This window comes from Camponotus vicinus, unplaced genomic scaffold (assembly GCF_025532165.1).
Source record: "Camponotus vicinus isolate PSW18456_S1 unplaced genomic scaffold, iyCamVici1.0 SCAF_11, whole genome shotgun sequence".
In the NCBI taxonomy this organism is placed as follows: Eukaryota; Metazoa; Arthropoda; class Insecta; order Hymenoptera; family Formicidae; genus Camponotus; species Camponotus vicinus.
In genome coordinates this window covers 3,753,106-3,780,206 of record NW_028141947.1, presented here as the reverse complement: position 1 = coordinate 3,780,206, position 27,101 = coordinate 3,753,106, and the positions used below count along the sequence as shown (strand labels likewise).

The 27,101-nt window shown below is 31.7% G+C and overlaps 1 pseudogene; it reads left to right on the top strand.

Moving 5' to 3' along the window:
- The first annotated feature begins 21,695 nt into the window (after positions 1 to 21,695).
- Positions 21,696 to 24,859, top strand: LOC145961783 (nuclear RNA export factor 1-like; annotated as a pseudogene).
- Positions 24,860 to 27,101: the final 2,242 nt, after the last annotated feature.

Genomic DNA, 27,101 nt, shown 5'->3' with positions numbered 1-27,101 from the left:
AATTTAAGTTTATATTTTAATATACAGAGCCTAATTTCTTATAGTTATAAAATTATATACATTATATAAAAAGTGTTTTAAGAATTAAAAGAATCCTAATTCTCATTAAATATTTTAAATATCAATTTTCTCTGAATAAATATAAAATGCGTTTTAATTTTTTAGGGAGAATTTATGTATAATATTTCTTCTGTATAAAATTGATATTTCACGGCAAATATTATATCAAATTTACAAATTGCTCTTAAGTACTTGGCTGATGGTAATTATTAATTTCATATTTAGTTTTGATATTTTATTTTTTAATATTTTTTTATGAAAATTATTTGTTGAGGTTTTGTTTTTTAGGAAAATGATTTTTTGAGGGAAAATTACTGTATAAAGTTATTTTTAAAGAATTTTTTTATTAAAGATGTATACAAGGTAGAATATTTGTTATGTACTTGGTGTATTTTTTTTACCTTTGTAAGGTTTTTTTTAGAGGTAATAAATATTTCCAATATATAATTTCTAATTTCTCTAATCTCCAAAAATAGTGTGAATTTTCAATTGTATTTTATTAAATTCTTATCAATTTCAATTTAATTATTTATTTTTTCATTTTTCTAATCTTTAAGGATATTCAGACATACTATCTCTACTTATTGTAAATTAATTTACGTTACTTTAAAAATAAATAAAAATAAATTTAAAAAAAACAAAATAAAATAGTAAAATTAAAAAAAACAAATTTACTTGGTACATTTTTTGGAGGGGAATGTTGTTCTTCTACGTTGGTCTCAAGTCTAGGATTCTCATGAAAGATGACATTTTTTGTGCCTTTTCTCCAGAGTTAGCTTGAGTTTCAATATCATTCTTTTCATCCAAAATGTTATCATCAAAATCTTCATTATCATCATCATCTGTCACTCCCTTAATTCTATAATATCAATAACCATCTCACTTAAGCAATCTATGCGATCTGGCGGTAATCCGCCTCCAGTTTTGAACTTCATTCTGTTCTGTTTAGATTTCGCCTTCTATGTTTTCAAATCTTCCCACACAGCACAAAACTCAACAGAAATGTTGCAGAAACGTTTCAAAGTTTCAAAACAGTTTCTAAGTTATACTGAAACGTCACTAAAACATCTAAGAAACATAACATAGAAACGTAACATTTGAAACGTTTACACGATGTTTCTGAAAGGTTTTTACATACAAATCAATTAAAATAAAAATAAACAATGAAAATCCTGGTGTACTCTCCTTTCAAGACCAGAGAAAATTTTCATTGTAAAAGGATTTTGCGTTATTAACGGTTCCGGATGAACAACGAGTACCACGCGCATTTTATTAGAAATTATATATGTTCCATGTGCAACAATAATTATTTAATATTTTTATGTATCACCTTATATTTTTTGTAATTTTATATTTTATATATTATTAGACTTAATGATCTTATATAATAAAATCATCTCTTTCGAAAATATCTTATCTTTGTCTTTCGCAATTATAAATTTGTATACTTACGTTATAAATACTGATAAAATAAGGAAAGGAATGACAAAAAATATTTAATAAATATATATTGATTCGTTTCTCCATCATATAAAAATAATCTTGTTACACAATGCCACCTCCCCCTCGGAAAAAACTCTATACAAAAGAATACGAAAAAACTACTAGTATAATCCCAAACAGCACAGGACATCCTATGGACATTCATTTTATGTCCATTTTACGTTCGCACGTCCATGGATATGAAATGAACATCCATCGTACATCCGATTTGAGACATCTGTTAACGACCAATATTTGGACGTCCACAAGATATCCGATCTTGGAAAATAAAAAATAATAAAAATAATTTTTACTAAATAAAATTTTTATATGAAATTTTTATATAAAATTTTATATATATATGTAATCAAAATGTTTCGCAAAACATTACAGAGACGTTTGCAAAATCTCTAGGAAATGTTTAAGCAACCTTTCATAAACGTATTTGTGACAAAATAGCGGACATTTTCACGTATCTAAGACGTATATGAGACATTTTTGAGATCTTTTTTGTAACACTTTGCGAAGGTCTCTGAAAGGTATTTGTTGAATTTTGTGCTGTGTGGGTTTCTTTGCTTTTAAATCTTTCCACAAAATTCGCAACTGATTTTCAGACCCCTGCTGTGCTTCAGCATTATACTCAACATGAATCTTTCGCCAAGCTTTATTTTAGATTCTAATGCCATAACATCATGTCTTCTAGATTCAATAATACCAATATAACTTTTCATTAGCTTCACAAATCTAGCTTTCTCTGCCTCTGTCATATTTTTGTTTCGTTTTTTCTTCTTCTTTTCTCTCCATTTTCAACAAGTATCAAAAGAAAAGCAATGCACAGTTGTCCACACACAAAATACGAAATACGTAAAATACTCGTAAAAATACGCAATAATAAAGACTGAACTTCCGAAAACGACCCACGCTCGATTGCAATGAATTTTTGTAGAAACACTATAAATAATGTCAAATGAATGTCCTTAAATGGATTTTTACCGATTTTTGCTAAAAACATTTAAATAAGGGGGGCAGAACCCACTGTGTCCACGTATACATTTTTCCACGCGAAGCAAGGTCCCACATGGGTTTGCAACTTTCCACGCGAAGCGAGGTGCAACCCGAACCTATGTGTCTAGTTTTTTGATAGTGGAGCCCCCCGCAGGGGAGCGGAACCCACTGTGTCCACGCATATGCTTTTCCACGCGAAGCGAGTTTCACATATGTTATCAAGATCATCACTCCGAGTAATGTTGTGAAGGTTTCAGTCGGCGGTCATTGTTTATTAAAAAGATATGAACAAAAGAAGTTTCATAAGTTCATTAATACATTTATCGAAAGAAAAGTTAATTGTTGCATAACTTCACATAGATTTGTAACTTTCTATGCAAAGTGAAGTGTATCCCGCATCACAAACACGGGTTGGGTTAGGTTATATCTTCTGAAAGTTGGGCCCGCCGCAGGGGGGCGGAACATACTGTACCTACGCATGTACTTCCTGAGATGAAGCAAAATTTACTCTTAATGGAGGTCAAGATTAAGTGAACTTTGCTTCATCTTGGAAAGTACATGCGTGGACAGTGTGTTCCGCCCCCTTCGGGGGGCTCCACTTTCAGAAGATATAATCTAACCCAACCCGTGTTTGTGATGCGGGATACACTTCACTTTGCATAAAAAGTTACAAATGTAACATTTTTCGCGCATAAATAGTTTAATAATTCATCAAATTTTGTTGTTAAAGCGAGAAACTCGTAGAACTTCATGTTAACTGTACAACAATCTGTCTTGTACTAACTCACCTTTTCTTAAATATTTTCAGTCATAAGAAATATCAAAAACATAGAAGCCTATTATTGTTCCACTATCTGATTTCAATATAAACAACGTCAAACGACAACATAGTTTGTATACGGTGTCATAAAGTTATATATTATTCATTAGATATTTTTGTGTATAACTTTAATAATAAACAATGACCGCCGACTAAAACCTTCACAACATTACTCAGAGTGATGATCTTGATAACATATGTGAGAATTATTGAAATCGGGAGATGATCTGTATAAGTAAATAATTACCATTGTTACGTCCGATGGACGTCGTGATTCTTTTCTTTCTTCGAAACTATACAAAGCTATACGATAACCACGTGCGCGGGTAACTCTCGGCGATATCTGAACCAAGGAAATGAAAAATAATAAATACGCCTAGACTACGCGGATAGCCTGTCGTTATAAATAATAAATTCCACTAAAATAAAGAGCTGTAATAAAATCGAACTCGCATATGTTTACAGTTGGGACTTCCGTTAGAACCATTGGAACTCTAGAAACAAAGCGATCCTTCTTAAGAATCGCGCCAACGATAAACATACAGTGAGTGTAAAAAGTATTCGTACACTAGGAATTTTCACAAAAAATGGTTTATTTCTGTGTAACAATAAATAATAAACAAATAATTATTTGTTTATATTATAAATTCTTCTTTTCTTAATAACATTTCAAAAAAAAACTCATAAATTATAACATTTTATATTTCAAAACAATAAAATAACAAAATATAGCGATTTTCGAAAGTACAAAAAGTATTCGTACACTCTAATTGTTGAATAATAGAAACAAAATTAATACTTTGTCGGGTATCCCTTAGAGTCGATCACTGCCTTCAGTCTTCTTGGCATCGAATCAATAAGATTTTTTGTAACGGCAGGTGAAATTTCATCCCATTCTTGTTATAAAATTTTAATAAACTCTGCACGATTCGATGCTTGTCTTTTTCTCACTGCATTTTCAAGAATACTCCACAAATGTTCAATGGGATTCAAGTCCGGTGATTGTGGGGGAGTATGTAATTGTTGGGGTACATTATATAACAGCCAATTTTTGGTATTATAGGCTGTATGCTTCGGGTCGTTGTCCTGTTAAAAGATGAATTTATTTTCGAGTCCAAGTTTTTCCGCACTGACGGCTAGATTATTTTTCAAAATGTCAATATACATTTTGTGGTTCATTGTACCTTCAATAAAATGTAATTTTCCAACCCCTCCAGTACTCATACAGCCCCACACCATCACTGAACCACCGCCGTGTTTCACAGTGAGTAACAAATTATTCGGATTTAATTCACAATTTTTTTTCGCCACATTGTGCGTCTTCCATTCGAACCAAAAATATTAAATTTACTCTCATCTGAGAATTTGACTTTACTCCAAAAATCACTATCCTTATTGACGTATTTTTTCGAATTAAAGTCGTTTTTTCCGATTAGTCTCGTTGACCCAAAATTTCTTTCTTATTACTCGACCGTGATAACCGTTCTTGCGCAACATATTCCGAACAATACTGATTGAAACATGTATACCTCGTTTTTCCATTGTAGTCACAATCGTCGGAGCCGAAATTTTGGGATCTTTTTTGATAAGACGCACGATAAATCTTTCATCGGTCTTTGAAAGATGTGTGGTCGATCACTTCTGGACGCATTTTTTACGGTTTTCTGTGTACAAAATCGATCAATAATAAATTGAATCGTTGAGCGGGCTCGACCAACAATCTTCGAAATTTGCGCGAGACTTTTACATTGATTGTGCAGCCTAATAATAATTTTTCTTTCTTCCTCGCTTCCTTTTCGACCCATTTTTACAAAACTGAGAACAACGACTGAATGAAACTATGAAATTTTACGTCAATACATAAGGGGGAGATCAATCAAAAAAATGTAAACAAACATACAAACTATGTTCCCTACCTAAGATCAGTTGTTGTCATTGATATCATAGTGTACGAATACTTTTTGTATTTTCGAAAATCGTTATATTTTGTTATTTTATTGTTTTGAAATATAAAATGTTATAATTTATGAGTTTTTTTTAAATGTTATTAAGAAAAGAAGAATTTATAATATAAACAAATAATTATTTGTTTATTATTTATTGTTACACAGAAATAATCCATTTTTTGAGAAAATTCCTAGTGTACGAATACTTTTTACACCCACTGTATGTATATCTAATCCTTGCAGCGGATATCTGAGACCGGGAGACTTGAAGCAATAAATAAACAAAAAATGTTAGAGCTAAGGATGGCCAGTCGTTGGAACTTAGAGATTCTAAACAAAAATCGGAACCAGAGCCGCAATAAAAATTTTATAGCGCTCCACACGTGGAGCTATGAAATCAGAAAACACTTCAGGCCTGCAGTATCCTAGGCGGGTTATCAAAAAAAAGGGAAACTAAACAATTCGCCTGGCCACCCTTAAGCCGAAACGCGAAAAGACTCTCGCGAGTCATAAATCTGTCCACTAAGCTCCCACTCTCTGCTGGATAGAGCCAAATCTTGAACCAAAAGGGCCAGCCAATTAAAATCTTAGAAACGCTTCCCCCTCCAAAATCAGCCTCCTTGCCCTTAAGAAGGGAGTAACTAAAATTATCTCATTCGCCCAAAAGAGATTCCCACTATCCAGAAAAGAGGAGGAGCAATAACTTTAAAAACTCGAGCGCAAGACGCGAGACACAGTTTTTCGTATCCAAATTTTCCGACAACACTTAGCTTTCTCCGCAGTATTAGAAAAAAAATCTGTGCGTCTGACTACGAGGAAATTTTCTCTTCTCGGGTTAAATTAACTGATCGAAAAAACGCGAAGTGTGAACGAAGTGCAACATCAACTAGGGCTATTACTTTTGACAACTTCGAAGATTCGAAGAATCGAAAGAATTCGAAGCTTCGAAGTTTGAGGTGTTTTCGAAGCTTCGAAGCTTCGAATTTCGAAATTACACTTATGCAAATGCGAATTTATATAAAAAATGATAAAAATATTCTGAATAAATGTGAGTTAATTAATATATATGCTCACACACACAAAATTATTCTTGAATTATAATTTTGAAGTATTAAGAAATAAATGCTCTTTGAGACTATTTATCCACTCTGTATGTGTTTATTAATGTTTTCTTTTGCCTCTTTAACAATTTCTTAACTTAAAATTTTATAAATTTTTCATATATTCTTATTTTTATAAAATTTTTTATAAAATTTTAATATAAAATTTTATATATTTTTTATACATTATATATATATATAAATATATATATATATATATATATATATATATATATATATATGTATATTCTATTATATGTTTTACTATTTTTATTTTTATCTTACAATTAATAATATCAATTATTTTATATTATTTAAGCCTTATAAATATATATATATATATATATATATATATATATATATATATATAAATATCTTGAGATATATATATATATACAGGGTGACCCATTTTAACTTAGGCAGCCAAATAACTCGAAAAATAAGCAAGATAGAGAAAAATGTTTTAGACAAAAGTTGTATGGTTTCGAGGGGGCCATAAGATGGTATCATTGGTTTGACCTTGAAGAGTCATTTGAAGGTCACGTGAAGGTCACTTCAATTTTTTTAAATGGAACATCCTATATATTTTTGTACATTCTTGTAGCTCATCTCGAGAGCTTTCCAAAACACTATAATTAAGTACATTTTCGTTAAGTACTTTTTGAGTTATGAGGCTTGAAATAATTTCTTAATTTTACATAAACCGTAAAATATCTTGTAAAATATTCATTTTTCGATTACCTTACCTTAATAGTTTTATGTACAAAATAATGAGAGGAATCAATTGGTGTAAAGAAAACACATAGTTGTTTCGAAGAAAAAATATGTAATTTGCAATTAACAATTCCATATTTTTTCTTAAAAACAACTATGTGTTTTCTTTACACCAATTGATTCCTCTCATTATTTTGTACATAAAAGTATTAAGGTAAGATAATCGAAAAATGAATATTTTACAAGATATTTTACGGTTTATGTAAAATTAAGAAATTATTTCAAGCATCATAACTCAAAAAGTACTTAACGGAAAGGTACTTAATTATAGTGTTTTGGAAAGCTCTCGAAATAAGCTACAAGAATGTACAAAAATATATAGGGTATTCCATTTAAAAAAATTGAAGTGACCTTCACGTGACCTTCAAATGACTCTTCAAGGTCAAACCAATGATACCATCTTATGGCCCCCTCGAAACCATACAACTTTTGTCTAAAACATTTTTCTCTATCTTGCTTATTTTTCGAGTTATTTGGCTGCCTAAGTTAAAATGGGTCACCCTGTATATATGTATATATATATATATATATATTTCTTGAATGACACACATATCACACCTCGTATATCACTCGGTATTTATTTACATGCGTTATCATGCGATTGTCTTTCTTTTCCTTTGTAAGAGGGACTTGACAGGACATTTTGAGAGCAGTCTCAGTCGCTTGTGGTTATTGTATGCACATCTCTGTACAGCCTCTTTGAAGTAGATTCGTATAAATCTTCGAATGAAATAAAGTTGCAATCGAGATTTATAGTGTGAATATCAGCAAACTGAGAAAATGAAGAGCTGGGTATGGCAGTATTGTTTGAAAGCTACTGACGGCCAGTCAGCAACTTGTGAAATATGTGATACCGTACTTCGAACACAATTCTACAAGCACTTTAATAGATCATTTAAAAAAAGTTCATTCTTTAACACCAAACGAAAATGCAAGGCAACAACGTTTACAAAAGAAAGTATTATTTAATTTTCAATCTGATTATCATTTAAATAATACAATAAATAATACATAATTTACATGTTTTTAATAATACCATAAATAGTATAAATGATATATAATTTACATGTTTTTAATAATACTATAATACGTAATTTACATGTTTGTCTCATTTATAGCATACAAGATAGCACGGATATGGATGATCCAATGGAAGGATCTTCTTCTAACACAAGCAATCTTTCTTCCATTGATCCCGCCACTGTACACTGAGAAAAAGGAATTATTGAATTAAATAAATAACTTTAGTTGACTTCTATTTTGTTAATTCAATGCTAAAATTGTCTAAATAACAAAAAATGTGTTTTAATTAACAAAATAAGTGATTGAGACACTTGAATCAATTAGTTGAATGGGTATAGTTGCATGAACACCATTATGTGTTACTGGAACTAAAAAGATATGTTGAATGAACTGAATCAAAATCTGAGTAACTGCACATATTGTTAAACTAAAAAATTTGGAAAAACAATTTTGATGGTTTGAAACAATCAAATATTCCATTTTATTAATCTTGTTCGCATGTTACGATGAACTAAATCTTCAGTTAGATACAAGATATATTACAACTAATAGTCTGAACTTGATGTAACGAAATAATGATTTGAGAGAAATCATAAAACAATTAAATACAATTTATACATTTAGTTAATTGAATCAATTATTGTATTGAATTTTCTCGACATTGTTGTATCATTTCAAGACCAAAATTAATTGAATTAAATACGATAATATTCATATACTTCCACGAGCTTCACGCCTCGCCTCTAGATGGCGAAAAGTAAAACGCCTAACCCTAAAGTGACATTCATCTAAGACAGTAATATAAGGCCGCGACACAGGTCCCACGAATCACGGCTTATCGATTAAAGAGCGATATTATAGCCGCATCTCCTATAGCTTTTGCAAGGAGCTCCAGAGCTCCATGTAATTAAGCAAACGGTTAATTTTCTTTTAATTCCATCATATATGTATCTATATACAGAGAACATTAAATCGATCAAGTTTTTGAGAAATGACATTAAAATAAAAATTTAGTAGTTAGCTAACTTGACGAAAAATTATTCTGTTTTTAATGGATATATTGTCATAAGGATTATATATTCGCTCAAAACATTGAAACATATACACAGAAGAACAACTCATTTACATCGCCCAAACAGATTTCTAGTTCTCACTATATCTATTTCAGTTGATCTAAAATAATATTTAGTTCAATTAACTACTTTTCATTATTTCAAACAATTATGTAATCTTATTATTCGGCCTGTATATGCTGTTGGCAGCCCGTGACCGCCAGATTTAGTTAATTCAACAAAATTTTCAATGCTTTTACAAAATTTTTTTCTCAGTATACCACAAAAACGCGCACGCATGGTTACATCTCTTAACAAAGAACGCAGCGAGAAGATCACACAAGCGCTAGTTAAATTAATTGCATTTAACCGATTGCCTTTTAGTTTTTCTTCAAATCCTGCTTTTAAAACATTCATAAAAGAAATTGAACCTAGATACAAATGCCCGTGCAGTCAAACAATACTTCGCCGTTTACGTATTCTTGAAGACGAACTAAAATCGAAGATCCAGCACACATTAGATATGTGTGAATTTATTGCTCTGGATACGGATTGTTGGACTTCTCGATCTCAAGAAGGTTACATGAATATAAACGCTCACATTTTAAATAACTTATGGGAGCCAAAAATCTTCACATTAAACATGTAAGAACTTAGTGAAAAGCATACCGCGGAAAATTTAGCTGACAGCTTACAAAATATTGCTGCTGAATGGCAAATTGACACTAAAATTGTATCTATTGTCCATGATAATGCAAATAATATTGTTGCTGCAGTGAACATGATGAATGTTGAATTCAATTGTAGCTGTGCAGCACACACGATAAATTTAGCCGTGAGAGATATGTTGAAGGAAGATAATATTTCCATCGTGCTTGCTAAAGGAAGCAAAATTGTATCTCATTTTCATCATTCTGTTATTGCTTCACAAGCTCTAGCAAAAAAACAAGAACAATTAGGCTTACCTTTACGAAAGCTGATCCAAAGTGTTCGTACTCGATGGAATTCAGATTTGCATATGATTGAAAGACTTATAGAGAATCGTGGCGTTATTACAGCTGTTTTTGGATCGAACGCTGATAACTCCTTTGCAAACCAAAAATTTAGAGATATGTAAATGAAAATGAATGGAGTATGCTCGAAAATTTAATACCAGTCCTTAAACCACTTGAAATTTCAACTACGGTATTATCCGGAGCCCCATTATCAATGGTGCGTCCAGTAATTCGAACTGTGATTGCTAATCACCTTTCTTGTCAAACTGAAAATATATCAAAAGCGTTGGCAGAGGCACTATCTACTCGTTTTCAGATGGAGTCGCAAGGAGATATATCAATATATCAAAAAGCATCGTTTTTAGATCCTCATAAAGATCTCCAAGCTGAGCCAATTTTACAACGAACCGCGATTAGAGAAATGATCGAATTAGAAGCAAGATTTTTTACTCCAGTAGATTCAGAATCAAGTGCACAAACATTATCAAATAGTGCATTAAACTTTCTTTTTAAAAAGCCTGTAAATACGTATTTAATATCCGCAGCTCAGCAGATTCAATTATATCTTTGTGAGCCACAAATTGATATTAATATGGATCCTTTTCAATGGTGGAAATCACATGAAAAAAAATTTCCACACTTAGCTCGGTTGGCGAAAAAATATTTATGTATTCCCGCGACATCCATTGCATCGGAGAGAATTTTTTCAGCTGCAGGCAATATTGTTTCGTCACAACGGAGTTGCCTTGCTTCTGAAAATGTTTCAACGAGTGTTTTTGTATTTCAAAATAAATTCTTATTAGAATAAGTAGTCATGTATTTTTATTTTTAAGAATAAAATAAAATATATAATTTTGTAATTTTTCAAAAAATTAATTGTTGGTTGTATTATATATTATTGAAAAGAATCCATATTATTATATATCAGAAGAATATATAATATAATTAGATTTAAAAAAGTATTACTTTTGGAGAGAAATATGGAGCAAATAATCACTATATGTCACAAATATAATAATTCAATAATTTATATATATGTCACTTTCTACGCAACAGTATCGATAAAATAAATATTCCCAAAAAGAAATAAAAAAATTTGCGTGGCTCGTTATTAGATTAGATGTGTGTGTTCTACTCGCTCAATCCTATTTCACACTTTATATTTCACCTCTAAGAATTCGGAATCATGAGTTCCGAAAAGCAACATAACGTCACATGACCTACAAATATTTAAATATTATAAATGTATCGCGGTATTATAATTATTATTATTTTAAATTAATAAATTGTATAATTTTAATTATTCGAAGCTTCGAAGGTTGAATTATCGAAGTATCGAAGTTTCGAACCTTCGAAGCTTCGAAACTTCGAAATTTCGATCTTCGAAGATTTTAATATCGAAGCTTCAAATCTTCGAAGCTCGAATGTCGAAGCCTTCGAAATATATCACTAGCCCTAACATCAACTGAGTCATCTGTTCTCCAGGATCGGGACCATCCAACTCTCCGACCGTGATTCGAGATCCGTCTTGGCTAAATTGTTTTTTTTCTCTATCATATCAACGCTCTCTATAAGTAGTATAAGTCCGATTTAATTTTATTCTCTCTTCCTCCCCATTTGTTAACTGATTGTCATTGGGAATGATCCTTGACCAATTAATCTCCAATCGCTACTTTAATCGATAGATAAATTAAAGAATTTATCAACATCCATTTTCTGGAAAATAAATTTCAATAATTTAATAATCGTTAATTACTCCTTATCTCTTTCCTGGATAGCTCAGTGGTCTAGAGCAGTTGCCCGGAAAGCGAAAGATTCGGGTTCGATTCCCGATCCAGCCACTTGCGCCTCACATATTTTTGAAGTCCGCGAATATTGTTTTCTAGCAATTATTCGTTAGGCTGAAAAATGTGTGAATGCTCTCTCCACAGGATATGCGTCAATGTCGTTGCCACGGATGGATTCTGTCGCTCGTTGATCAAATGGGCGTAAAGACACGTCCGACCTCCTCCCACATACATCCCTATCTTTCTCTGGAAAGATCATCTTCCTAATCATCTTCCTCATTCCTCCTCGTTCGCCTAGAATCTCCGCAAGGCGGTTCGCGAACGATTTCCGGTTCGTCTAGAATCTCCGCAAGGCGGTTCGCGAACTATTCCCAATTCGCTTAGAATCTCCGCAAGGCGGTTCGCGAACTATTCCCAGTTCGCTTAGAATCTCCGCAAGGCGGTTCGCGAACGATTCCCAGTTCGCCTAGAATCTCCGCAAGGCGGTTCGCGAACTATTTCCGGTTCGCCTAGAATCTCCGCGAGGCGGTTCGCGAACGATTCCCAGTTCGCCTAGAATCTCCGCAAGGCGGTTCGTGAACGATTCCCAGCTCGCCTAGAATCTCTGCAAGGCGGTTCGCGAACGATTCCCAGTTCGCCTAGAATCTCCGCAAGGCGGTTCGCGAACGATTTCTAATCCGGCTCAAATCTCCGAAAACCGATTCCCGATTGAACCCTCCTAAATTTGAAACCTTTTCTTTGAATTTGCAAACTACGTTATTTTCTTTCATTTCCCTTTTTGTCTTAACTAGGGCTAGTGATATACTTTCTAAGTCTTCGACATTCGAACTTCGAAGCTTCGAAGATTCGAAGCTTCGATATTAAAATCATCGAAGATCGAAACTTCGATAATTCAACCTTCGAAGCTTCGAATAATTAAAATTATACAATTTATTAATTTAAAATAATAATAATTATAATACCGCGATACATTTATAATATTTAAATATTTGTAGGTCCATGTGACGTTATGTTGCTTTTCGGAACTCGTGATTCCGAATTCTTAGAGGTGAAATATAAAGTGTGAAATAGGATTGAGCGAGTAGAACACACACATCTAATCTAATAACGAGCCACGCAAATTTTTTTATTTCTTTTTGGGAATATTTATTTTATCGATACTGTTGCGTAGAAAGTGACGTATATATAAATTATTGAATTATTATATTTGTGACATATAGTGATTATTTGCTCCATATTTCTCTCCAAAAGTAATACTTTTTTAAATCTAATTATATTATATATTCTTCTGATATATAATAATATGGATTCTTTTCAATAATATATAATACAACCAACAATTAATTTTTTGAAAAATTACAAAATTATATATTTTATTTTATTATTAAAAATAAAAATACATGACTACTTATTCTAATAAGAATTTATTTTGAAATACAAAAACACTCGTTGAAACATTTTCAGAAGCAAGGCAACTCCGTTGTGACGAAACAATATTGCCTGCAGCTGAAAAAATTCTCTCCGATGCAATGGATGTCGCGGGAATACATAAATATTTTTTCGCCAACCGAGCTAAGTGTGGAAATTTTTTTTCATGTGATTTCCACCATTGAAAAGGATCCATATTAATATCAATTTGTGGCTCACAAAGATATAATTGAATCTGCTGAGCTGCGGATATTAAATACGTATTTACAGGCTTTTTAAAAAGAAAGTCTAATGCACTATTTGATAATGTTTGTGCACTTGATTCTGAATCTACTGGAGTAAAAGATCTTGCTTCTAATTCGATCATTTCTCTAATCGCGGTTCGTTGTAAAATTGGCTCAGCTTGGAGATCTTTATGAGGATCTAAAAACGATGCTTTTTGATATATTGATATATCTCCTTGCGACTCCATCTGAAAACGAGTAGATAGTGCCTCTGTCAACGCTTTTGATATATTTTCAGTTTGACAAGAAAGGTGATTAGCAATCACAGTTCGAATTACTGGACGCACCATTGATAATGGGGCTCCGGATAATACCGTAGTTGAAATTTCAAGTGGTTTAAGGACTACTGGTATTAAATTTTCGAGCATACTCCATTCATTTTCATTTACATATCTCTAAATTTTTGGTTTGCAAAGGAGTTATCAGCGTTCGATCCGCAAAAACAGCTGTAATAACGCCACGATTCTCTATAAGTCTTTCAATCATATGCAAATCTGAATTCCATCGAGTACGAACACTTTGGATCAGCTTTCGTAAAGGTAAGCCTAATTGTTCTTGTTTTTTTGCTAGAGCTTGTGAAGCAATAACAGAATGATGAAAATGAGATACAATTTTGCTTCCTTTAGCAAGCACGATGGAAATATTATCTTCCTTCAACATATCTCTCACGGCTAAATTTATCGTGTGTGCTGCACAGCTACAATTGAATTCAACATTCATCATGTTCACTGCAGCAACAATATTATTTGCATTATCATGGACAATAGATACAATTTTAGTGTCAATTTGCCATTCAGCAGCAATATTTTGTAAGCTGTCAGCTAAATTTTCCGCGGTATGCTTTTCACTAAGTTCTTGCATGTTTAATGTGAAGATTTTTGGCTCCCATAAGTTATTTAAAATGTGAGCATTTATATTCATGTAACCTTCTTGAGATCGAGAACAATCCGTATCCAGAGCAATAAATTCACACATATCTAATGTGTGCTGGATCTTCGATTTTAGTTCGTCTTCAAGAATACGTAAACGGCGAAGTATTGTTTGACTGCACGGGCATTGTATCTAGATTCAATTTCTTTCATGAATGTTTTAAAAGCAGGATTTGAAGAAAAACTAAAAGGCAATCGGTTAAATGCAATTAATTTAACTAGCGCTTGTGTGATCTTCTCGCTGCGTTCTTTGCTAAGAGATGTAACCGTGCGTGCGCGTTTTTGTGGTACAGTGGCGGGATCAATGGAAGAAAGATTGCTTGTGTTAGAAGAAGATCCTTCCATTGGATCATCCATATCCGTGCTATCTTGTACGCTATAAATGAGGCAAACATGTAAATTATGTATTATAGTATTATTAAAAACATGTAAATTATGTATTATTTATTGTATTATTTAAATGGTAATCAGATTGAAAATTAAATAGTACTTACTTTCTTTTGTAAACGCGTTGTTGCCTTGCATTTTCGTTTAGTGTTAAAGAATGAACTTTTTTTAAATGATCTATTAAAGTGCTTGTAGAATTATGTGTTTGAAGTACGGTATCACATATTTCACTAGTTGCTGACTGGCCGTCAGTAGCTTTCAAACAATACTGCCATACCCAACTCTTCATTTTCTCAGTTTGCTGATATTCACACTATAAATCTCGATTGCAACTTTATTTCATTCGAAAATTTACACGAATCTACTTCAAAGAGGCTGTACAGAGATATGCATACAATAACCACAAGCGACTGGGACTGTTCTCAAAATGTCCTATCAAGTCCCTCTTACAAAGGAGAAGAAAGACAATCGCATGATAACGCGTGTAAATAAATATCGAGTGATATACGAGATGTGATATGTGTGTCATTCAAGAAATATATATATATATATATATATATATATATATATATTTATAAGGCTTAAATAATATAAAATAATTGATATTATTCTAAGATAAAAATAAAAATAGTAAAACATATAATAGAATATATATATATATATATATATATATATATATATAATGTATAAAAAATATATAAAATTTTATATTAAAATTTTATAAAAAATTTTATAAAAATAAGAATATATGAAAAATTTATAAAATTTGAAGTTAAGAAATTGTTAAAGAGGCAAAAGAAAACATTAATAAATACATACAGAGTGGGTAAAAAGTCTCGAAGAGCATTAATTTCTTAATACTTCAAAATTATAATTCAAGAATAATTTTGTGTGTGTGAGCATATATATTAATTAACTCACATTTATTCAGAATATTTTCATCATTTTTTATATAAATTCGCATTTGCATAAATGTAACTTCGAAGCTTCGAAACTTCGAAGTTAATTTCAAAATTCGAAGCTTCGAAGCTTCGAAAACACCTCAAACTTCGAAGCTTCGAATTCTTTCGAATCTTCGAACCTTCGAAGTTGTCAAAAGTAACAGCCCTAGTCTTAACCATCCCTTCACCTATATAATTTCATTATCAATAATCAACAAATTAAGATCAGTTAAATTTAAGAATATAAACGGGCTATTATTCCGTCTAAGATTCAAGTATCTTTTCCCGATGACAACGGTAATAGAGTTAACGGTAATTAGTTAGCGACAACCCCTTAACTATATTTTAAACCCCCTCATTCACCGTTGAATCATTATTAGTGCCGGGGCACGGTAAACGCCGAGCAGCGTTGCGGCGTCGGAATCGTTGGAATCGGGCGCTAAAAAAGAAATTGACTACGGGAATCACACCCTTCGTTGAGAACCAAACCCCGAATAATAACGTAGAAACAGATAACGTAACAGACTTCCCTTCTATCCCACACACCAATAGTAATAATAGTAATAATAGTGACAATAGTAATACTAGTAATAATAATTTACAAAATCCCTACAAGATACATCTCCACCTCCTAGCTATTCTCCGGACTCCTCTCCCGAACCCCTTCGTTCTCCCTCACCTCCTGTCCGGGAGCGTACCCCTCCCATACCAGTTATCACCCTCGACTCCGATTCCCTCTCTCCTTCAGTCCATGATCATTCGAATTCTTCCGAAATTGGTGAGGCTCTCGAAGATTTCGCGAGAGATCTCCCCGATTTAGACGAAGATTCGTGTAATTCCGAGCCCTCCTCTAGTTCCGCTGACCCCTCTTACCTTCACGAAACCCCTGAACTCACCGATCCCGATCCATTGAATTATTTCCTATCTCAATTCCCCCTCCTCGATCTCCCCCTACCAGAAAGAGCCTTCTGCGTGGGCCCTGGTCCAGTGGACCACAAAGAATTATTGCATTACCTAACCACCGCCCCTTCCAACTCAATTATTCCCCGTCCCCGGTTCCCGATTTCCACTAGGAGTTCCAATTCAAGCTCTGTGGAAAAAATTCCCTCCGTCCACTATCCAATTTGAATACCCTTGACCCTTCGTCTTCTCCCATTTCGCTTTATAATATGCGCATGTTTAGATAGCAAAATTTGAAATAAAAGGAAATAAATTTGTAATAATCCAGCCAGGATTAATTAATTAAGGTTAGATTCCCCACTATTTATCCTGGCTGACGACCCCCGAACCTATGTAACACCCGCGAAATTCCCCCCTCCCACACTACAACACAAAAAATTTTATTATATTTTTGCAATAAAAAAAAACTGGTAATTATGCATAAAAAGGGCCCACCTTCGCACAAATGTGTCATTGACATATGTTGTCAAGGTCATATCTCTAATTAATATTTTGAAGGTTTTAGCCGGCGGTCGTTATTTATTAAAAAGTTATTAACAAAAGAATTTCACAATTTTAATGCTTTTTATCTCCGCAAATATTGATTTGAGAAAAAAAATTTTAAGCAAAAAATATAACCGCTGAGAAATTCTACAAAAAAGGTTATATGCATTTTTTTCATAAACCTACTATTTTAGCTGTTATATGAAAAAATAATAATTTTAAATACATTTAATACAATTTAAATTTATATAGAATTTAATACAATTTAATACAATTAAAAAATATCACAAATGTATATGTACACACACACACACACACACGGGGGGTGCAAAGGGGAGGCCTTCGGCGCCCCCTCCCGCAACCATCCCGCCGGTAGGCGTGGACCTCGCTTTACAACTTACAGCATATATCCATTGTGATTGAACTCTTTGCAATGCGTCCCTACCGGCGGGGTGGTTGCGAGAGGGGGGGGCCGAAGGCCCCCCTTGCACCCCCCGCGCGCGCGCGCGCGCGCGTGTGTGTGTGTGTACACATACATTTGTGATATTTTTTAATTGTATTAAATTGTAATAAATTCTATATAAATTTAAATTGTTTACCTATTTTTTATTTACCTCTAATTTATCTTTTTTCTTCGACTTGCGAGTTCGACTACTATTTCTAAGTTTCATATTCGTGTTCAGGAGGTAAAAATACGTAGAAATTGGGTACTCTTACCCATTATTTCATGTAGGTAGGTAGGTAGGTTTTCCGAAGGTTTTCCGAAGGTTTACCTTATTTTTGTATTTATTATTTTTATCCTTTTTCAGCCTGTATCTCCAAAACTATTTGAGTCCGACCCTTATATATATATATATATTAATATCGTATAATATCGTATATATATATATATATATATATATATATATATATATATATAATTAATAATATATATATATATATATATAATATATATATAATATATAATATATAGTAATTTCATATATATATATATATACGAAATTACTCGGGAAAATCTTCCCTATAACATATTTAAAAATAAAGCAAATCGGTGAACAAATAAAGTAGAATCTTTATTTCAATATTTCTCACATTTATTTGTTAATAACTTTTGAATAAAGAACGACCGCCGGCTAAAACCTTCAGAATGTTATTCAGGGATAACATCTTCACAACATACATCAATAACACATTTGTGCGAAGGTGGGCCCTTTTTATGCATAATTACCCCTTAAACATATGTTGCGTAATATTTCCCATAATTTTATTTACTAATGCAAAATCTTGTAATTTCGGAAGAGAAGGTAATCGTTTTTTATTTTGGATCTGTCGATTTTCCTTATCCTCTTCATCTGAAGAAGGTGAATTAATTCTTTTCTTTGCATTATTGCGCCATTGTTGTTTTTGTTTTTCTCTTATCTCATTAGATGAAATTTCACTGTTTTCAATATTAGATGTATCTTGTGCCGTGACTAATTTCTCGATTCCCTTTTCATAAGTTTCTTTATTTAAAATAAAAAATTACGATGAATATCATGTACATACAGGTATGTGTGCAAAAAAGACAAAGAGGGAATTAAATCAAGATAAACGACGTTGATGAAATCGGGTTTTAAATATATAGTTTAGCCTATACACATATATTGGTATATATAAATCTTAAAATTTTAAATATGAAAATTAAAATCTATCTTATAATCTTTAAATCTTAAAAGAGCTAAATATTATATATAATTCTTAAAATCTATATCTGAAATTTAAAAGCTAAAACCTATCTTATGGTATATAATTATAATCTATAAATCTGAAATATACAGGGTGTTTCATTTTAATCCGACCAGTCGAATATCTCAAAAACCAAGCCCGGGAGAGAAAAATATTTCAGACAAAAGTTGTTTGGTTTCGAGGGGGCCATAAGATGGTATCATTGGTTTGACATTGAAGAGTCATTTGAAGGTCACGTGAAGGTCACTTCAATTTTTTTAAATGGAACACCCTATATATTTTTGCACACTCTTGTAGCTTATCTCGAGAGCTTTCCAAAACACTATCATTAAGTACCTTTCCGTTAAGTACTTTTTGAGTTATGAGGGTTGAAATAATTTCTTAATTTTACATAAACCGTAAAATATCTTGTAAAATATTCACTTTTCGATTATCTTACCTTAATACTTTTATGTACAAAATAATGAGAGGAATCAATTGGTGTAAAAAAAACACATAGTTGTTTTTAAGAAAAAATATGGAATTGTTAATTGCAAATTACATATTTTTTCTTCAAAACAACTATGTGTTTTCTTTACACCAATTGATTCCTCTCATTATTTTGTACGTAAAAGTATTAAGGTAAGATAATCGAAAAATGAATATTTTACTAGATATTTTACGGTTTATGTAGAATTAAGAAATTATTTCAAGCCTCATAACTCAAAAAGTACTTAACGAAAAGGTACTTAATTATAGTGTTTTGGAAAGCTCTCGATGTCAGCTACAAGAATGTGCAAAAATATATAGGGTATTCCATTTAAGAAATTTAAGATGACCTTTATGTGACCTTCAAATGACTGTTCAAGGTCAAATCATTGTCACCATCTTATGGCACCCTCGAAACCAAACAACTTTTGTCTGAAATATTTTTCTCTCCCGGGCTTGGTTTTCGAGATATTCGACTGGTCGGATTAAAATGAAACGCCCTGTATATAATAAATTAATAAAAAATAAGAGGCTCTCAAAATAATATATCTATATAATAATATATCTCAAAATAATATATCTGGAAAATAATAAAATAGAAAAAATAAGAAAATCTCAAAAAAGTAATAAATCTACCTGGAAAATATAGATCTGTCTATAATCTATAAATGTGTAACAATCTATAAATTTATCTGAAATTTAAAAATCTGAAATCTATCTTATCTATACATCTTATTGATCTTTTTATAATTTTATATGTTTTGTAATTTTTTTTGTATTTGTATTTCATTTTATTGTACTTGTGTTTTCATTATTTTTTTTTATTGTATTTTATTTCGTCTATGTTTTATTTAATTTAATTCAAAATCTTTATGGTATGTTTTTATTTTTGGAAAAAAAATCTTATTAATTTGAAACTCTTAAAAATTAAAAATATAAAAGCTAAATTATTAATTTAATACATATACATTTTTTATTCATATCTCTGACATATATTATCACATATGGATTTATGATCTGAGTGGATTTTACAATTTTTTAAAATTATATTTGTACCAGTATGTACCTGCAAATGCGATATATATAATGTTCATTGTTATTATTCTTATATTATATATATGTATAATGTACTATCCTACACACCAAAATGTGATTTATATCATTTAAGAGAAATTGCAAAGAAAATTGCAAAAAATTCTTCATAATTGAATTTAAATTATTTCTATGTCTAGTTTCGATTTAATATATTTATTATTTTTATTATTACAGATGTTTAATATTATAAATGTATCTATTATTATAGATGTACCCATTATTATGTTCATTTTAGGTATGCATACATCTATGCTTACAAATGATATATTAATCGACTAGACATTAAACATGAATTAAACTTAATTCCGTAGAACATAGTCTTAAATGATATAAATTATATTCTAGTAAATATATAATTATTACATTATTATATACATTACATTATATAGCTACATTATATATAATAATATACAAAAATAAATCCATGGGATAATATATTAAGTGTATAAATTAATTCTCGGCCTTTTTAATGAAACTTTGTTGTTTATTATTAAAAAAATGAGTAATCACCTAGTCTTCAAAGTAATCTCCCTCACTTTCTACACATTTTTGCCACCTTTCAGGTAACTTTCGAATTTCACTTCGGAAAAAAGATGGCGGTTTTGACTCAATGAATTCATCAATGCTTTTTTTGACTTCCTCGGGAGATCGAAAGTGCGAATCGCAAAGGTGATGTTGTAGCGACCGAAACAGATGATAGTCGGAAGGAGCGAGGTCTGGAGAATACGCCGCATGAGGGAGAACTTCCCAATTCAAATTGGAGATGACTTCCATGGTCGCTTTTGCTGTGCGGGGCCGTGCGTTGTCGTGCAGCAAAATCACCTGCCTCGTTCGACTGCCGGTAAAAGGCCTTTTTGCTTCAATCGCATCACTTAATTTGATCATTTGCTTCTGGTAACGTGCCGAAGTAACAATTTCACCAGGTTCGAGCATCTCATAATAAATAACGCAATGCTTCAAGAAGATAATGCCTCAGGTGCTGCTTTTCGAACGACATTGCTTTCACTACTGTTTTTCGAGATTATATTAGCAGCAGCATCAAGTACTATGGCTCGTTTTGAAGCTGAAGTATGCCGCTTCAAAACAACTATATGGCGGAAAAGATATACGAATTTAAATAGATACTGTCATCGAATAAACTTAGGGGCCGAGAATTAATTTATACACCTAATACATATATCAGATGTGATTAAAGAAATATATATTAAATTAGTAATTTAGTTTTAACATTTTTAAAATTTTCAAATTACTTAAGACTTTGTTTGCTTTTCAAAAATAAACTAAAAATACTATTATATACTATTATATACTAAAATATACTATTAAGATGCAGTAGGCACAAAAAGAGTTATTAAAAGTAGTCTCAATATACAAAAAGACAATCTTGAAGGCTATTTTAAAGGCAGTACCACCATCCAATTTGATATGAAATATTTATGGAGAGGATACATATTTCATATCGAGAAATTGCGATCCTGTTCTCGAAAAGTTATACAAAACAAATCATCATAAATCAGAATATGGTGATGCCATCCTTTGGGATATGCCTCGATCAATGATCTAAGAATCCATATACAGTGTCTGTTATTAAGCGCACCAAACCAAAAGATACGATTCAAATCAGAAAATCTTAAACCTGGAATATTTTCACTTAGATCTGGATAAACAAGACTGTCTATCCTGTCTGTCTGACTATTGCCCATTATCTCAGCTCAGAATGTCCAATCATTTTGAAGATGAATGAAAAATGCTATAGCCATTATTGAGCATCTAAATCTACAACGCAACGAACTATTTAATTTATCAGCAGTAGAGAATTCGAATTCAACATCCATCAAATTCTTAGAGACCTGAGACATAACATTTTATTAAATATGAACGTACTGGATCTCCTAGAAGAATCCAAAGGTCGTTCAACTTTGGTTGGACAGAAATCTACTTTGCAAAAATTATTCAACAGTGAACTAGTACGTAGTACGTAGTAATCGAATCGTACGTCGAATCTGCGAGAAAATATTGTTTGCATTTGTAAGAATTAGGTGGCGTATCATGCTATTAATGTACAAAGACCACTTCTAAGACGAAAGGACGCAGCGTCTTGTGTATAAATTCGGCTATCACTTCTTCAACCTGCATGATCAACTAGAGAAGATGAGTTTACAGACACAATCACAAAGACGCATTTTATTCTATGAGCTTCGCCATTTCCAATTCTGTAACACAGAAAATTGGACTCAATTTGTACACAGCAATAGGAATCTTCTGAAGAAAGGCTCAAAGAAAAATATGTTACTCTATCATACTCAAGAGGACATTGTGGTGGCTTTGAGCAAATTGCTCAAGTCCTATTATGACAAGAGTTCCTTCACATACGACGTTATGTACGACGATGACAATTGTGTCATATTCTGCGTCTCGGGTTTATTCCAGAAGTTAAGTTCCAGCACGAATGTCCTCCAGAACGTTCATATTATCGGGTTCCCTGGACAATGAGTATCACAGTTTAAATGATAAGTATCACATATACGCAGCACCAGAGAAACACATGTGACACCTGACAAAATAGTAGTGAAATATATAATGCGTACGATGAGATCATGCCAGTTTTCTTCAGCTCGAGCATAAAGTCGATACTGATCATCAGAATGAGGCAAATCACCAGGATGACAATGGTACAAATCGTATCTGTCGAAAGCTCAATAGAATATGCGAAAGGCGATATCCAGCTTTATGAAGTTAAATGTAAGAACAAAGATATAAAAGATATGTAATTATTATTAATAATTCACATTAAAGTATAATAAATTAGATAAAGATCGAAATACATAATATAAAATAAAAAATCGTAGCACACGTTGATTTATGTTTTCAATTTTTTTATTGTACTTTCGCTCACACTTTATAATATTTTTGTAATGACATTGATAAGGGCCTGGAGTAGGAAACGAAACGTTTGCCACGCTTTTCTATTTTATATTATGTATTTCGATCTTTTATTTGATTTATTATATTTTAATGTGAATTAATAATAATTACATATCTTTTGTATACGCTCTTACATAGACGCTTGGTTTTTAGCCTTCTGTAATTTGTTTTGATTGATATTTTTTGAACCTCTTCTTAATTTTTCTTTATTTTATGAAGTTTCTCAATGTCACATTTATTATTAAGTAGAATAGGCTTCTTTTAAACTACATTAATACTTAATTTTCTATAAATAAATTTGTACATGTATTTTTAAAAATCTTTTAGAATATATGTTAAATAAGTTTAAATAAAACATCGATAAATATTAAATAAAACACCAATAAAATAAAATACAAAACAAAAAAAACTATAAAATAAAATGCAAGCAAAAAAATTATAAAAAATTATATGAAATTATTAAATAGATTTAAAAAAGTCTTATATAAAATTTAAAAAAAATTGAATCGAGATGTAGAATAGATTGATAAGAATGTAGATAGATTTATTCTCCAGATAGATGTATTACTTTATTATTTATATTATTTTATTATTGATCATATAGATATTATATAGATTATAAATATATAGATATACAGATTATATATAGATATTGTTTAGCTTTCAAAAATTTCAGACATAGATTTATGCATTATATTTAGCTTTTATATACAAAATACACAATATTAGAAGATTTTAGATTTCATATTTAAATAATAATTATAGTATTAATTGGTTCGTACAATAAACTATCAAATAAAAAATAAAAAAGGACAAAAAAACAAAAACGCGGAACGTATGCATAAATATAAATTAAAAATATAATTAATTTGATGTTGATAATGAAGATTACAAATTCAGTAAAGTGGACAGATAAACGTTCCGATCTATTTGTCGTAACCCGACGAAATAATAATTTAATTAAACTAAAAGAAAGAGATTAGGAAATAAGATATTAAGATATTAAGAAATAAAAATAAAACGTGACGAAAAGAAAAGCAAGTCACGGCCAAAGCTGAATAAGCATAACAAAACGGAGCACGAACCGCGCTCCGGCCCAGGGACACCTCATCCTTCCTGTACCCAACGATATATAAACCGATCACCACGACGGGGTGGCAGAAAGAAATCTGAAGTCATCAACAATATAAGCCGCCGCATTGACTAAAGTAGGCTCGCTACGCTTAACCCTAGCGTATAAGACAAACACAAGAGTAGCGTAAGGCCAGTGTAAGAAGAACGACCGAAATATATTCCTTTACTATCAAGTACGGAGTGTCTACATTTGTTGCCTGGGTCCTAATCCTTTGGGCGAAAAACCCTGAAGTCCCGTCCCCCACGGCGCGGGCACAACATATTCTATTTGATTTATTTTATCTATTTGATTCTTCTTCTCAATGTTGAAAAAATAAAAAGTAAAGAGTTTTGGAGTTCAAATGCAAACGATAACAGAAACAATGTTGAATAATAAAAACGACGCATATTTGAATATAACGGTCGCTAAAAATGGTCATATATCAATATAATACAAATTATTAAATATATAACTGTAGCCAGACGCAATAAAAATTGAAATAAATATTTGAAATCATTCAAAGATGTGAATCGCTCACCTGTCGAAAATGTCCGAGATCGAGACCATACAAAAAAACACGTAAGTAGGTAATCCGTGCAATAGCTGTGATTTTATAAATTCTTCTCGTAGAAATAGTGATTAACGAAATAAGATAAATGCGCAATGGATGGTTAATTAAGTAAGCAAAATAATTCCAAATCGTTGAAAAAATAATATATTATTATTGTCATTTGCATTTCCTCCTCGGTTATTTCTTGTTCCATAAATCTAATTTGTGGACGGATACCATTTTTTTCTTTTTCAGTCGCCATTCAGATTTATCGTAAATACTTTCTTCTTTCTCTTTAATTTTAGTGGCTGATCCTTCGAAAAATCCTTTCGCAACACTTCACACGACGCTACATGTATTTAATATCTATTCATCATATTTAATATTTATTTCATATTTAAGATTTTAAACATTATATTGATTGTATTTAATTTTTAAGAGTTACAGATTATAAAATAGATTTTAGCTCTTCAAATTAGCAGTTAAACTTGGCGTAGGTTTAAAAAATAATTGCTAGCACTTCTTAAGTCTAAAAAAAGTGGCCACCGCTAAAATTAAAAAATTATTTTAAAAAAGTATTTAAAGGCCGGATCTATCGTTAAAATCTATCAAAACAGTGAAAACTTTGAGAACTGTCGGGAACTGTCGGAAAAACATAGCAAACTTACCCCTTTCCTAACTTTCCTATTTTCGCGAATTTTCAATATTCAATATTATCACTCCCAGAGAATACAAACGAAATGAAAAGAGTATAAATGTATACAAATAATTACGAAGCAGCACCTATTTTTAGATTTCGAATATCTTTAAAAATGACAAAAGTACTCCTTACGCGAATTTTCAATATTCCACACTTCTACTCTCGTGAGGATACAAATTAAGGGGGTACACCACCTTGACAGCCTCAAAAAATGGGTCAAATTCGAAGTGATATTCCTCAGAGACTAATCAATAGAATCAAATAACAGTTTTTGGGGATTAATAAGTATATTTTAGACTTTTATTAAACACGTCAATCTGATACAAATATAATAACAATAATTAATTATTTACTATGACTGCTGAGCGTGCAGCGCGTGGCACGGTCCGCTTGCCACCAGCATCAAATGGACCTGAAACATAAAAAATAGGTCCAGTTGTGTGAAATTTGTTTAAAAATAGATTGTCTTCAGTGTAGCGTAACCGTTTTTAAAAATTTTGTTTTTAACAAAATGGCGGTACTTTTAAAATTGAGCATTATTTTTTTCTATATAAAAATTGACTTTAAACTTTCATAAAATTGTTATAAATAAGCATATCAAAAATCGGCTACGCTACACGAAAGAGAATATTGTTGTCTATGATTCCTCAAAATTTCAAGTCAATCGAATGAACAGCGCCAAAATTCTGCTGGTGGCAAGGTCAAAAAATGTGATTTCGAGAAAAACGTGTTTAAAGTTTCAAATGAAGTTTAAGGTTAAATAAAACCAAATTTTTTAAAATTTACCTTTAGTCAGCTATTCCTGAGCCATAAAGGGATCCTTCTGTGTTTGCAAATTCCTCATTTGCCTCCGGCAGTGTTGCCAACTCGGATCGTCGTTATCTCACTAGAGAGCTTCGTAAATTCCGCTGAAAACCACTAAACTCCTCTGCGTTCTTTTCCACCAGAAATCACTAACGGTACATGTTTTCCCACCAAAAACCGCTGCATGTATATATATTTTGTCCAGCGACAGTCACGCTCTCCTCACGTCCCCACTTTGTCCGCGAAATCGTAATTTGACTCGAG